The 14,969-nt window shown below is 36.2% G+C and overlaps 1 protein-coding gene across 6 annotated transcripts in view; it reads right to left on the bottom strand.

The window, feature by feature from the left end:
• MYO16 (myosin XVI) overlaps positions 1-14,969 on the bottom strand; it is a 376,631-nt gene that overhangs the window by 132,145 nt on the left and 229,517 nt on the right. The window lies entirely within an intron of this gene.

Genomic DNA, 14,969 nt, shown 5'->3' on the forward strand with positions numbered 1-14,969 from the left:
CTAATCAGAGATTTATCACATACTTCTCAAACTTCAGAGGGAACAGTACTTGTGACAGAATGCTCCTCACTTCTTTCCTTAATTTCTTGCTTAATTTCACATTCCTTGAATGCCGATATTAAATCACAGACTACACTTGTGAAACTTCCATGTATATAGACAAAATGCAATGAGTAAATGGACAAAAATTCACATTTCTTAGCCAAGTGAGATTGCTTCACTTTTGTGTTCAGATTTTTTCCCTTTTTTATCTCAGAAAGAAAGTCTTAAAAAAGAAATCATTGTGCCTCCCCCAGCTCTCAACTTTAGCCCTATTTGTAAACTAAAACTTCAGATTTAATTTATACTGCTGAGATTTTTGCCATTCTTGCACTACCAGAGATTCCCCTTCAGAAAAAAAAATAAAAAATAAAAAAAAAAATTGAGGAGACTCTTGATAACTCTGGCTTATTCAAACTGCCCTCCTGATGGCTAGGGTAGGGATCAGCTGTTATCTGCCTGATCGCATGATGATCATTCACTCCCCTAGCAGCTGAATGGGGTGACAGGTATACTTAGCCTCTCTTAGAATAAAGTAGTACCTGAGTACATAGAGTAGTAAGTGTACAACCCTTATGCTGCACACTGTGAAGCAAAAATTATTTCTAAATCCTTCCCAAAAATAACGATTTGAAGAGACAAACAGGAACATCTAGTGCAGCAGCTAACTCATGGAGAGGAGGGAGGAAACAGATGGATGGATGGAGGGACAAACAAACAATTTAAACAAAACAGAATTTAAACAAAAAAAGAATAATCAAATAGTATAGTACAAAAGACTAGGGAAAAGAACAGCAATCTAACCTTTACAACAATCCATTGACCCTCTTGTAATATATCTATGTGCCAGATTTTTAAAAGTATTCTAGTAACTTCATATAGTCAAAATCACCAAGAATGCACTGACTGAATAAAAGATCTGATTTTTAATTATGTCATGCTGACATGAAAAAGTCATAAAAATGGAAAAAAAAAAAGTTTTATTTTATCTTCACTTGATCTCTCACATAAAGATTGGAAAGTACGGTTTTAATTTCTGACAATTCATGTTCACAATCCTATTCTAATTGAACTGTGAAGGACACCGCTCCAAAGTAAAAATGTTATCATTGCGAGTTTGGCAAAGTTCTTGTAAAGGTGGTAGCTCTTATAAAGGTCATCTTTTTTGTGATGTAGCTTTTAGAAACAGGTGAAGGAATAATTTAATATTTACACTTTTCTAGCCAATAGTGAGGTTTACAAGATATACAGGATGAAAGGTACTGTGCATTTTTAGTAGATTAATACTGGATTTACCAGCGTGGAGTTAGTTTGGATTGATATTGTTATAAGTTACCTCAGCAGGTGGTCAGAGAAAGAATGATGGGAAAAACGTGTGCCTGGGTACATAAGCAGTTTTTGCACCCACAGGAGAACTCAGCTAGCAGATATTTCAAGTACAAACAAGCCTCACATCACAGTGGCTAAAGCCTGTGAATTAACACAACCTTTAAGAACACGGTGCTGTGATCATCACTGCCCTAGCCCTGTACCGTTTCCTTGACTCTACTAAAAACATGACATTTTTTCCAAAAATGGTAAATACAGATTGCACATCCGTCAAACTAGCGGGAGCAGATGATAGAGAGTGCGTGCCACATTTATGTTGTTGGTTTTTTGTTGTTTGTTTGTTTGTTTTCTCACATTGTCTGTATGTTTCAAAGGAGGCTAGAATAAACCTGACACTGAACCTGGCACAGAACACACTGGCATAAAGGTTAATCCAGCAGAAGATTTTCCACAGTTCTGAACTGCTGTATGAGCTTATACCAGCTGAGTGCTGTGCATCATCTGTCTGTGTCATTTTCGATCCATAATTAAGAGATTTACAGCAGCATCTATTCTGCTGTCAAAACATCCTAATGTTGAATGGCTGGAGGAGTTGGAAGCTTATGGCCATTCTTTCAAAAAAGGCTCCTCACTGGTGTTCTCTCTGAAGAACCCTTTGTCTCTTTCTGTGTACTGAGCAGGAAATACATTTCCCTGTCCTTGTCAAGAGAATATTGTATACCTTTCTTATTTAAGCAACCCCATGTAATTAGCTCAGTTTAGCTTAGCTAAAGTGCTGGTGGATATCACTGCAGCAAAAAAGTGTGTGAACACTACCAAATCATCGCAACACAGGCAGCAGCATAGCAAAAGTGACCCAGAATGTTCACTCCCTTGGAGGAACAAGCTGAGTTGTGATACGAACCAACATGTGGCAGTTTTTGCCTTCAGCATGAACGTTTCTTGCTGATACAGAAGGGGGGCAAACTGGGTACCCGCCAAACCAGATGCCTGTGGCTCCAACAACCCAGCAATAAACTGCAGCATCTGCCAGGACATGCCTGTTGGAAGACAATCTGACTTTCCCAGCATAAATCTCCCGAAGTTTTAATCAGCAGATGTGCTGGTGCACTCAGAAAGGGACGTGGTTGGACTTTTTGTAAGGTGCACTTGAATTTAGAAACAATTTCTCCAGTCTAAAAACAATTAAGTCCTTTCATAGCATGTCATGAGGCCCACTAATTTTCCAAACTATTTAAGGACTAATAAAAGATGAACATTGCTTTAAAGATATGGACATTGAATTGTCATACGCTTATAGTATAAAGTATATGCTTACTAAGTGTGGATTAATTGTGTAGAGTACTTAGAAATGTTCACAGATATCATACAACTCCCCAGAAATTCATAAAATGTACAGCGTAGCAGAGCTACACCTCTTCTCACCTTCAAGCCCCAAAGGAAAGGAAAAACAATTTTAAAGGCTTGAGACAACTTTAGTACTACTAATAGTACTACCATCTATTGATATGTAAAAATGAGAGTTCAAAAACAATTTTAAATTGTTACCTCTCCTCCAAAACAAGGAAAGGGAAAAGAGATGTCTCATGGTGTTAAGTCCTAATACTAATGAAATAGTCTTTCACTGCAGACACATCATTATTCCATAAATTGTAAATATTTTCTTAAATCTGTATAGCTTTTCTCTCATTTATAGAGAATTTTTGTCTTTTGACATTCAAGTGGTCTGGATAGAATTGCATTGTTACTGATGAACAGGGATTAAATTTCCATTGTGAACCTACCATGTAACTTTGGGTTATTACTTTTACTTACGTATTTGTTATTGTAAGTTATGGTGCTATAGCCATCATATTAATGAAATTTTATGCTGTTACTAGATTGTGTGCAATGTTCCTGTAAGTTTCCAGCCAGGTAGTCTGTGATCAGATGCAAACCAGAGCTGGTGAATCCTAAATTCTTTGTTACTGAAAAATTGAGGAACAGAGGTGCTACTGCTATACAAGCCAGAGGTGACGTTCCATAATGCCCAGTGCATGTAGGCTGCACACGTTGTGGTCTTACTGATTGTTGTTTTTTTTGTTTTATTAGCCTTGATATAAAACTGCTTATCTCTGAGTGTGAATTCATTCTGCAAATGCACATTCACATCTTTACAGTAGCCTTAGAAAAAGTTTCTCAGATTTTGGCTGAAGCTGAGCCTTGTAGTGGAAGGTAGCTGCTCAGGCAAGTGATGTTTATATCTCTGGTAGAAGTAATGAACTAACCTGCCTATGCAGTTCTAATAATTAACTCCTTTCCACTGACTGTCTACCATCTGTTTAAATGCTACCATGTCAACATTTGCACTGGACTAGTACTCTTGACAGACAGCTTATCAGCAGGCAAAAAAGTTTTATGCACATGTGATCAGCAACTGTTTATTTCAAATCAGAAGAAAGTCACTGATCCACGAAATGGGGTTATTTTAAGAAGATAAACTAATCAATAATTGTAGAGAACAGTCACTATGAATAAAACAATGCTGCAAAAGACATAATTACTCAAAAAGAATAAAGGAGGCTATCTACACAGATTTTCTTTCTGATTTTTCTTCTAACAGTTCTAATTTACAGCATTGTAACATTCTCATCCATTCCAGCCTCCCAAAGGAGGAAAAAAAAAAAAAAAAAGACTGTTTAGAAGAAAAAAAAAAAATCAATGATAGCATTTTTTCTGTATACAGATTATCATAGTTTATAATTTCTCAACCACCATTGGAATGAGATAGATCAAATTTTCAGGTAGGGGTGCCAAAGAATGTGAAGTGCTTAGTGTGACATTAAACTCTTTTTGTATTAACTGCCCCCAAAAGTTAACAATTATTGTTTACCTTATCATTCTCATTAGAATTGTTACAAGCCATCATCAATGGTACTAATTTCGCACATTTATACTTCTCTGCCAAAAACTCAGCAAAGCGATATTTGATTTGGATTAAACTTAAATTGATTTATTTTCTTTTGAACTGCAACCCAATAGCATTTAGTATCAAATGTATCAAATGAAGTAATCTGCCTCATTCAACACAAACAAAACAAGTCATTTCATTTCCTTACATAAAAAGCAAAGGCAATCAAAAGTAGGACTCACAAAATTTTTACAAAAGGTGAAAGTGTATTTTTATTCTCAGTCTTTCCTATCAGAATGTTATGCTTTTATAAAATCTGTGAAGAGATAAAATAAAATAAAATAAAATAAAATAAAATAAAATAAAATAAAATAAAATAAAATAAAATAAAATAAAATAAAATAAAATAAAATAAAATTTGCTAATTAGAGAATTTATTTCAGAAGAGGCTACTCATTTTTTTGGTTACTGTCACAACCAGTAGGAAAGTCAGCACAATCCACAGGAAAGATAAGGAACTTGCTTCCCCACTCAGTGTGTCAGGCAGTCCATTTCAAAGTGAGTTCAAAGCATTTAGAGCATGTGGAGATACTGAACCTTCATGTCTCAAATCCCAGGTAAGTTCTGCAACTTTCTGCTTTCCTTGTGGTGAGCCAGAATAGCTTAGCACAGTCAAGAACACCACAGCCTTTCAAAAATAAGCTTTTCTTGACTTTTGTAAATTTAGTCAAAGCAAAGGCAGAAAACAACCATGGATTGGCCATGGATTTACTGTCCAATGTTGAAAAGCTGGTCACATTTTAATCAGAATTTGATGCATCTATCAGCTATAGTCATTGTATCTACAGACCACGGTTATCATGGTCTCTCAAGGGAAGTCTGAACTGTTTGATGTACATCACATGTCACACAGGGAATTTTTCTGATCTCCAGAAAAAAAAAGGTTGACGACTGATATTTTGCCCTGACCAACTGTTTAGACAACTACCGTCATAAAGCACTTCAGGCAGTATTGTTTATTCTTGTTAGCTGAGAAGAAAAAACTTAGTCCCCATGACTGATCACAAAGTCAAATGTTATCACAGGGACCCTATGGTAGTAAACCTTCCTGAGGTTTGTTACAAACTTTGATATTTCACTAATAGAACAAGTAACGCATTAGCAAAACACTATCCCGACACCTAACCACTCTGCATTTGTAGAATCCAACACTGGAAATATTTTTCTCTAAGAACACACACTTATGTCATGTGTATAAATATACATTAATGCTGTTTATCATACAAAAATATACAGTTTTTTATAGTGGTTCAACTCATATCTGACAGTGAAGCTGTCTGAAAGAGATTAGCAGGCAGCCTCTGCTTGATCAGAAATTCCCTTTTGTCAGGACAGTTAAAGTTGGGTTCCAATTAGGGGAGAAGAGGAAGCCTGTTTTGCCAGATGGACATTTCTTTTCAGAAGGCTTTTCTGAAGTAAATACATTCTGTCATGAATAATTAAGAGAATTCTTGGCGGGATTATATCATTAAGTGGTTCTAAATCACTATAAAATTTTTGGTTAAAGCACTATGGTGAAAGAAAAGGATTTTTTTTTTTTTTAGGTTAACATCCAGCTGCTTGCTACTTGATTCCTTTCCTGACAGAGGCTGAGTACTGTCTCATCTGAATTTTGTCATAGAGCTTGCAGGCTTGATACAAGGGAAACATAACACAAAGATTAGTTGTTAGTCTTGAAACTTTACGGTATTTGAATTTAAGTCAGTTGCTGACTGTAAGTCAGCCCAATAAATGTTTGTGGTAATTAAGGATTTCATATATCACAGTTAAAGTCTTCAGTAGAAAAGCTCAGGGACCTCCTGAAGCCCCTGACAAGATCAGTTATCTTATGAAACATATTGAACTGATTTCTCACTTATGTATTTTTGAACCTGATGGAAACAGTCCTTTTCACCCCAGAAGAGTGAGAGACCAAGAACAGGTAGAGTCTTGAACAGTTGGAGACATTATCTTGACCTTTGAACAGCTCCTCAAACACAAAAATCAAACTACCTGGCTCTTACAGTTTTCTTATCACAACTAAAATATCTGATGACAAATCAGTTTTATTTAGAAATTTACATTGTTTAAAAACCAATGATGGTGTTCTAAACTCAGGACAATCTGAAGTGTCAGAACCCTACCCAAGTATGTATTTGTGTACTGCAATACCCCTGCTTATCTCAGCAACTCTTTCCACTAGTTTATCTGTTAACCCCAGAAAATGTCTGATATAACACTGCCTCAAAAAGTAGTTGTTAAAATAGCACAGCCTTATTATTTTATGAAAAGGAAAATGTCTTCTCACCTTGGAAATAAATATTTGTACAATTTCTAAATAGTCCTTTCTAAAGCGAGATAATAAAGTTTAAGAAAAACTAATATTCACAGTTTACCAACAGAAAAAAAATAAATATATATATATATATATATATATATCCAGACATTTTCATCACTTTCTTTGGACTGAAACTGACAGAAGACCACTTCTGGATTTTTTTTTAATCTTCGAAATAGCTGGGGGTGGGGAGGTAGGGTGGTGGCAGAGGACAAAATTCTGGAATTTAGAAATATATATCCCATTTGAGCTGTGTCAGTAATTGTCAAGATTTGTGCTGTGACTTGCAACAAGATCTCCATGCTAATTCTACTAAGTTTGATTTTGTATCTAGATTATAAAAGGCTTGTATCTTCTGCACAGAATTGTTTATTCATAATTCTAGCAGGATGACTAAAAATAATATTTTCTCACATAAAAACAGTAAGGGAAGATAAGATTTTAATTTTGGAAAATTTTACTGGGCTTCCAGGTAAACGTGTATACTAAATGAGCTCAATCTAACTTTATTTAGATATTAGTATTTACATTGTATGAACTGGGAAAAAGATAGGGCTGAAACAGTCACCATGGAAACTTTTCTTATTCCAAACATCACGCTGAGGCTGAAGAGGCAAGTTTCAAGATTTGGGAATAATAAAATCATCTTCCTGGTAAGAACCAGGAACATGAATGAGAACACAGCTAAACTGTCCTGGCATTAGTGTACGAATCAGTAAGTCTTCTCTTCCTTTTGTGTAGCCATTGTAATAGATTTTCAAAGAACCTGTCTGTTTGCACAGCAGATCCTGTCTAGATACAAAGAGTTGGATCCGATCTCTGGAGGCCCCTTTCAAACCAAGGGTAAAGGAAAACAATATTTTTCTCTGTTTATGTTCCTTTAGCTGGTGGAAAAAAAAAAAAAAAAAAAAAAAAAAAAAAAAAAAAAAAAAAAGAGAGAGAGAGAGAGAGAGAGAGAGAGAATGAAAGAATAAAGGCCTGAGAAGAGTGGAATGTCATAATCTGCTCTTTTGTGAGATATCAGGGTATCTGGTTCCTGTGAGCAATTACGACATTTGTACTGTGCTTTCTTCTTCCAAACCATTTGACTATGTGTCAGTTCTCTGCTACTGGTATTTCTCTACTTTTCTTAGCTAACCCCAGAGAAAAAGAATAGTATCAACTCTTATCCTAGCACAACTGACCCCACTCTGCAGTATATTTACTTTGGTAAAAGGAGTCCAGGATCCGTGTGTAAATAATTTTCACCTGCAAGCAGCTAAGAATAAATATTTAACATAAACAAATAGTTAACTAAATACAGGACTCTGTATCAATACTTACTTGTGCAATACAGGCCACTGCAGATGATGTCATGAATCAGAAATGAATCCTGGATTCATTGAATTACTGAATTACTCATTTCTTTCATAAAAATGACTTACAAATAAAACTAATGTTTACTTAATTCAAAATAGCTATTAAAACTGTGATTCTGTTACTTTGTATTTACTTATTTATACAAGTCAGCTCATCTCCACTTTCCTGTTCAATGTGATGCTGTAACCATGTGGAAACCTGTCATGCAGCAGTTCTCCAAACCCTTTTGTGCTGTCCAGTTAAAGAAATGCAGAACACAAAAATGAAGTAAGACTGTTTCAATTTATCATCCTCATCCTCGATATGATTTCCTGCATACCTCTACCACCACACAGAGCTATCCAAATTCTTTGTAATTGTGCTGACAGGCAGCAAAAAGAATTGGCTTGCCACTTGCTTTGCATGATCTGGTTGACAAGTCTCAGCTTTATAGGTATCTCGTAGGCAGGCAACACTTTACAGGCAACACTGTGTTTATATCCTGGAGGAGAACACATCACTTAGACCAAATGGATTCAAATATGCCTATTTGAAGTATTCATATGCTTCTGGTGTTGCAAAGGCTTTTATTACAGTTTGACCTTAATTAAAATGTGTCATTTAAAAATGCACAAGTATCCTTTCTGTGTTAGCTTCTATAAACTATTGCATCAGTTGTTCTAAAAGCACAGATGATACACATCATGAAATCACATTTAGTGTTTACAGGCCACTGGAATAACAAGAAGGAAGCAAAGGTTTTTTTTTCTTGCCAGTTTTACATGTACTATGAAGTAGGAAAATTTATCGCACTACTGCTTATTGTCCCAATTCAATGAAACATTTATGTGTAACTAGTTTCAAACCTGTGCTTCATCCCACTGATTCTACTTGAATAGTAGCATAATAAATGTTAATATGAAGTAGAATCAGAAGTTATAGCTTGGCACCCTACTTTGCACTCTGATTCATTATAAAGGGGGGAAAAAACAGATGAAGTGTTTAAGATACAGAGCAGGTGATAAGTGCTGGAGTACTGGAGACCTAGTCCTCAAGCTGCCCTAAGCATTACCTATATAATTTTCAGGCATATCCGCACGCCATAGATTTATTTCTACACAGTGCAATGCAGTATCACAGAAGTATTCCTGAACTATACCTATATGACCTAGGTGTAGTAGAGGAAAGCACAGTAAGTGAGACTAACTATCTCAAAGGGACTACTGGCCCTATAGTAACTATAGCACATTTTGCTCAGCATCATTTGAGGTGTCTCTGCTACACTCCAAAATGAGCCACAAAGACTTATCTTTTACCTTTACCTATCTTTAGATAATATGCCTAAAACAAAGACAGTGTTAATTGGACTTTTCTTATTACAAAGTCTTAAATCTTCATTAATTGATGCTTTGTCGCTAGAAAATTCTCAAGAGGGTCAACGTCATAGGAGGGTAAAACAGTATTTCATAATCAGGTTCCAGCTCTAACACAATCAATATGCATGTTGTGGGTGTCATTTAATGTGACATTGTATTAAGAAGCATGGATTAACAAACTAAATCCCTTCCTTCCCCTTATTAGTGCTGCCCAATGAACCATGTACCTGCACAATCATGTGAAAAGCGTGTGGTTTTTGCCTGTGCAGTCTGCATCCCTCCTTCCCATCCAGCTCAGGGTAGCAACGCTGATTAAGCACAGTGATCATCACCAAAAATTCAACATTGCCAGCTCAGTTAATTTTTACTTTAACCTAAGCAGAAATTGCAGTTGCTCACATGTATTTTAGTTCCAGATGAAATGTTACCCGTTATACTATCAGCTTTCTAAAAACTAGGTCAGTTTACTGTCCTCACTTTAAACATTTGTGAAGTCTTTCTCTGAAATGCACCATATTTTCCTACAAAGTTCGCTGTCCCCTGCTGCATCCCAAGTTTTAATTTAGGTATAACTAAACACTGAACTTAAGGACTGTTTTACCAGACTGAGAGTGAAGGAGTTCATAGCCTTACATATGTTTTCAGATATATTTTTTTTTTCAAAAGTGCTGGGACAAAGAGTATTGAGTGTATAAACATTAGCTTTCAAAAATAAATGCCAATAAACTGGCCTACATTTTCAAAGTCGCAAAATAAGAAATTACAACCAACATTTTTACTTCTTTAGATCTGTCATGTGAATGAGAGAGGACAATGTACACTGTTTAGTGAGGAATAGCTGCCTTGCACTTAGCACTGTTTGATATGTAAACAGAGATGAGATAAAGACAAAACAAAACAGTTGACATCAATGAAGTAAACGACATTTACAGAACATGATAATGAATAGCTTCTAGTTGTGGTGTGCATTGGTAGTTTGTTGTTGTTGTTGTTTTTTGTTTGTTTGTTTTTTAAGGGAAAAGGGGCATATTTTTATTGCCTTTTTTCTTCTGTCTTCAGCTTTTAAACCAATTCCAAGATGAGCAAATTTTACATCATTTGAAATTTGTTGTGCAGTAGCACTGAGCTGTAATTACTGCTATATAAGTGTACAGATTTCTGTTCATGGCTGGTGCAATAAGGCACCAAAAACTGCATTTTAAAAATAACTGTGTTGATGTCAGTAGGTAAAGTATCAGTACAACATTAATTAGTTAAACACTGCAGACAGCTTTGGTGATAGCCAGAACACAGCTCTTGTTTATATTTTTCTAAACTAAGAAAACCAAACGTTAAGATACATCTTTCATAAATTGGGCTCAGTATAGAAACCTTACTATAGTCTTATACTATTATTCAGTAAATATTTTTTCCCTGACATTTTCATAATAAAACCTCAAACCATTCTGCAAGAAGTGCCCCTGTACTATTAAGTATGTAGGTTTTTACAGACAGCAGATATCCTCAAATGGAAAGCAAAAATATACAGCTTGGACTTTATTCTCAAAATGCCAAATGTCTTTAGGCTAAACTCAAGCACATTATCTTTTAATTGTATTGATATTCCTGTGGAGTAGACTTAAACCAGAAACTCCAGCCCATGTTCCTAAAATTCCTTGAAAGTGTAATTCCATGATAATTCCATTCAAAAAAATAAAATAAAATGAATGCACACAGTAGTGAATCAAAATAGGATTCACTCAGTATTATAAGACAGAATCACTCAAGAGATCACAAATCTGTGAACTTTACCAGTACAATTTTGAAGTTGAATATACACTAAATAACAAGCGTGATGATGACGATGATAGTGGTGATGATGACAAAGATAAAAAAATAGCAAATATTGAGCAGTGATGAACACATAAAGTCAATCTGCAGGCAAGTGCAAACTGGTCTAATCCATGTCCTGAAATGCTTCAGAAATTGTGTGTGAACTTTGTTCCTACAACCAAAAGATATTTTGTACTCCTGTGTTCAGACTTACTTTGGCACTAGTTGCCAGGTAGTTTATGAGCCTCAAGGGATTTCTCCACCAGCATTTGCTACTTCTTTAATGCTGATTCATTAAATAAAGCTTACTGGGTTAAGAGCCACAGTATCAGATCTACAATTCAAAAAGTGCTTTTGGTATCTGCTTGTAACAAGCACCAGTATCCAGTTAAAACATTGCTAATACACTTCAAACCAATTTCATATAACTGCTGACTGTAGTCCCTGGATCAGTGTCATATCATCTTGTTTACAATAAGCCCTCTTCTTCCTGTATATGCAGGCATGGCTGTGTGTATTCAAGTATGTATCCTAAACAAGTAATTCTGAACAGTAAGATCCCTAACTTGGACAGAAAAAGTGAAAGTCACTCAAGTCACCAGTTCCTTCTGAAATACTGAGATACATACGCTATTAACACAAGAACAAGACATTTTTAAGAGGCATTAATAAAGCATAATATAAATAATCAATAACAATTTCCCTCTCACGGGTTATGAAAGCCTCATACAACACATGAATATAAGTTGGTGAAGTACTTAACTTTACCCACTTATTTTACAAAGCAAGAATATTCGTTTTTCTACTTTAAATGGAGTAAGTATGTATGAGTTTATATATGTTACCTATTTAGCAACCAGCAATCCACAGTCTTTAGTGAGGCTCCTACTTCTCCAAAAGCCATAAAATTACACGACCCTGAGCACAGGGCTCAGTTATGGTGAAGGCACAGCCGCTCTCCCCTGCTCAGCAGGGGCTGCCAGCCTCCCTGCCCTGGCACCCAAGTGCAGAACTGCCAAAGATGGGAACAGGGTGCGTGCAAGTATGTGCTCCTCTGCCACCTTCTCGGCCCTACCAGTGCAGTCACACTCGTGAATGAACTGCTTCTGACATTGAAACTCCCAGATTGTCTCCCATTGCCTCTTGTAAGACAGAAAGTGCTAGAGACCAATAAACCATATGCTCAGTGAACCTAAAGTAAATTTTACAGGCAGCACATTGAGGACTTGATTGAAGGGCTGCACCTGGGCAGGTTCTTTATGCTACACTGAATTTACAATGTATAAAAGAAAATGACCATCCCAAATCCAAAAATTGCAGATTTACCTCCTTACTTCTGTGGCTCGTGCATCCAAATAGGACAAAGTCTCTCCTGCTGAGTCTTACTGCTAAAATCACACTGTGTTTTGCACTTTTTGCAATTTAGTGCTATAGAGAAGCTAGGCTTGTATCCAAATACACTTGAAAATGAAACAAAATGGGATAAAAATAAAGTAAAACAAAAATAAATTTTAAAAGAAACACAGAAGATGACAGCAGAATGAATTATGCCTTAGAGTAGCCCTTTGTTTTTTTCTAAGATATGCATGAAGCTAGAAAGGGAAGATACTGGCATGGATAAGAATTGCATGTTGGAAAAACAGGCTCCACAATAAACCATGGAACCACATATTTTGATAATATGTTCCTTGTTCTAGTTTAGACTTAACAATCAACCTAACACTGTAAGATACCTGAAGTTAAGTTCACCATAGGATGTATTTTATTGGATGGTGCTTCACTCCGTTCCTCTTAATTGTTCTGTGGCTGAGAAGGCCTGTTTAGCAGGGGACTTAGTCTTGGAAATACATCAAGTTTACCTAAAGGCAACTAAAATATAGTGGGAAAGTAATCACTGAGATGGAAATAGGGGAAAAGTACAATAACGTACAAATGCATCTCTTAACAGTGAATCTGATTTTTCCAGCTGCACCTGGAAACAAAGACAGGTGACTTACACAGAAGAAAACACAAATCCTCAGAATCATTAGGAAAAATTAGGGGAAAAAAAAAAAAAAAAAGGTGAAATCTCTTAAACTAGCAGTTTTAACCCACCTGTATTTTAGACAGGAAAGTGATAGAAAATAAAGCCCAAGCTAACAGTGATTTCAATAGAAAAACATATCAAAGGAGGATTATACAGACATTTTCTGAGTTCTATTAATTACTGAAAGAATTTAATGACATAGGACAATCCCCAATTGTTTTCCAGAAATTATTTTACTGAATTAATAATTTTCCTGTTTAATGTTATCATTTTCATCATTCATTTTTTACTGTGAAAAGCCTCAGATTTTTTCCTTCAAGAAATTGGCACTGTAATCCTCATCTTGGGTAGTAACAAAACAGATCATGAAACTGGTGTCAGCATACCAGTGTCAAAATAAACACTGCAATTGCTTGTAAGTTTAATATTAAGCTGCAATACCAGCTCGGTAACCTGATTTTTACCCATTTAATGGCCTGGTAATGCTAAAATTTCATAAAGGTTAAAGTACAAATTAGAAGGTGCCAGTATCCATCATAAGCCAGAAATGTTGCTTTTCTGTAATGACTATTACAAATGCAGTTTGTTTCTCAAAAAGTATTTGTACATTGTTTCATTGCCTGTTTCCACCATCTTAGTCAGCAGAAATTTTCTACCAAGTTCTTTATTTTAGAGGACTTTCTCGATTTGCCACATTCTTTGCTCAAATCAGATTTGTTCTAACAATTTTCTCACCCATATTACCACTCTTCAAGAAATGCTGAAACTTTAGATCAGATGAGCAGAGGTCTTATCAGCACAGATGTGTCACAGACCAAAATGATGTGTCAGGAAGCACAGAGCCTCCATGTTTCTTCCCTGAAGCCCTCTGAACTATTCCCAGCTCTCCTTGGTGTGTCTCCTCGTCTGATCCTTAGTTCTGTTTGCTCAGATATTTAAAATGCAGCTCTCTCTTGTTAAGACAGACTAGTATATATGTGAAAATCATTAAGCATCCCTCCCAAACAGTACTATTTTATATCTGTTGAATGCCAATCAAAGGTGACTCAAAAATATTGACACTATACTTGAAACAATATTGTTTACCTTTGATATCAATCACTGAGCACATCAAGTTTCATATGATTTTTGTTGCACTGTAGTGAGCCACAGCAGCAGCACTTTGTACTGTGATTCAAAGAGATGTGTTGTAAATGAGAGAGAGAGAGAAGACCCTCACCCAGAACAAAGTAGCTCCACAGACCGCCTGCGTGGTGGTAATGCAGTACAACACATTCCTGGACTCTTCTGTCCAGCACTACACTGCGTAAAATCATTTTAGAAGCCAGGACTGATGGAGCTGCCATTTTTAGGAGCTGTATAGAACCGAGATCCTAACAACCTCTGGTTGTTAGCACTCAATTAACATATTCTCAAGACTTAGCTACATCTAGGATGACAAAACTCAATTTGAGGATTTCAGCAGGAATCAAAAGAAACTGTGACTACCAGCAACCTGACACCACCGGGTTTAACGGTGTAGAGCTGATTTTGAGCTATGCTTAATGAAAAGAATAAGGAAAGACAACCAGGCTACACTTTGGGTCAACCCTTTCTGACCTTCCCAGAGGGAGAACGCTAACAGTAACAGTGAAGTTATTCCAGTGAAGTCAAAAAATTCAGGCTAGCTCAGGGAGCCCAGCATGTGCAGCCAGCTCAAACAACAGTGAGAGGTATCATCTCTCTCCGATCTAACATGAAGTTGAGATGAGCCACGTTCAATGACTGGGGCTGCCGTATGCC

Source organism: Aythya ferina (assembly GCF_964211825.1).
Source record: "Aythya ferina genome assembly, chromosome: 1".
NCBI lineage: Eukaryota > Metazoa > Chordata > Aves > Anseriformes > Anatidae > Aythya > Aythya ferina.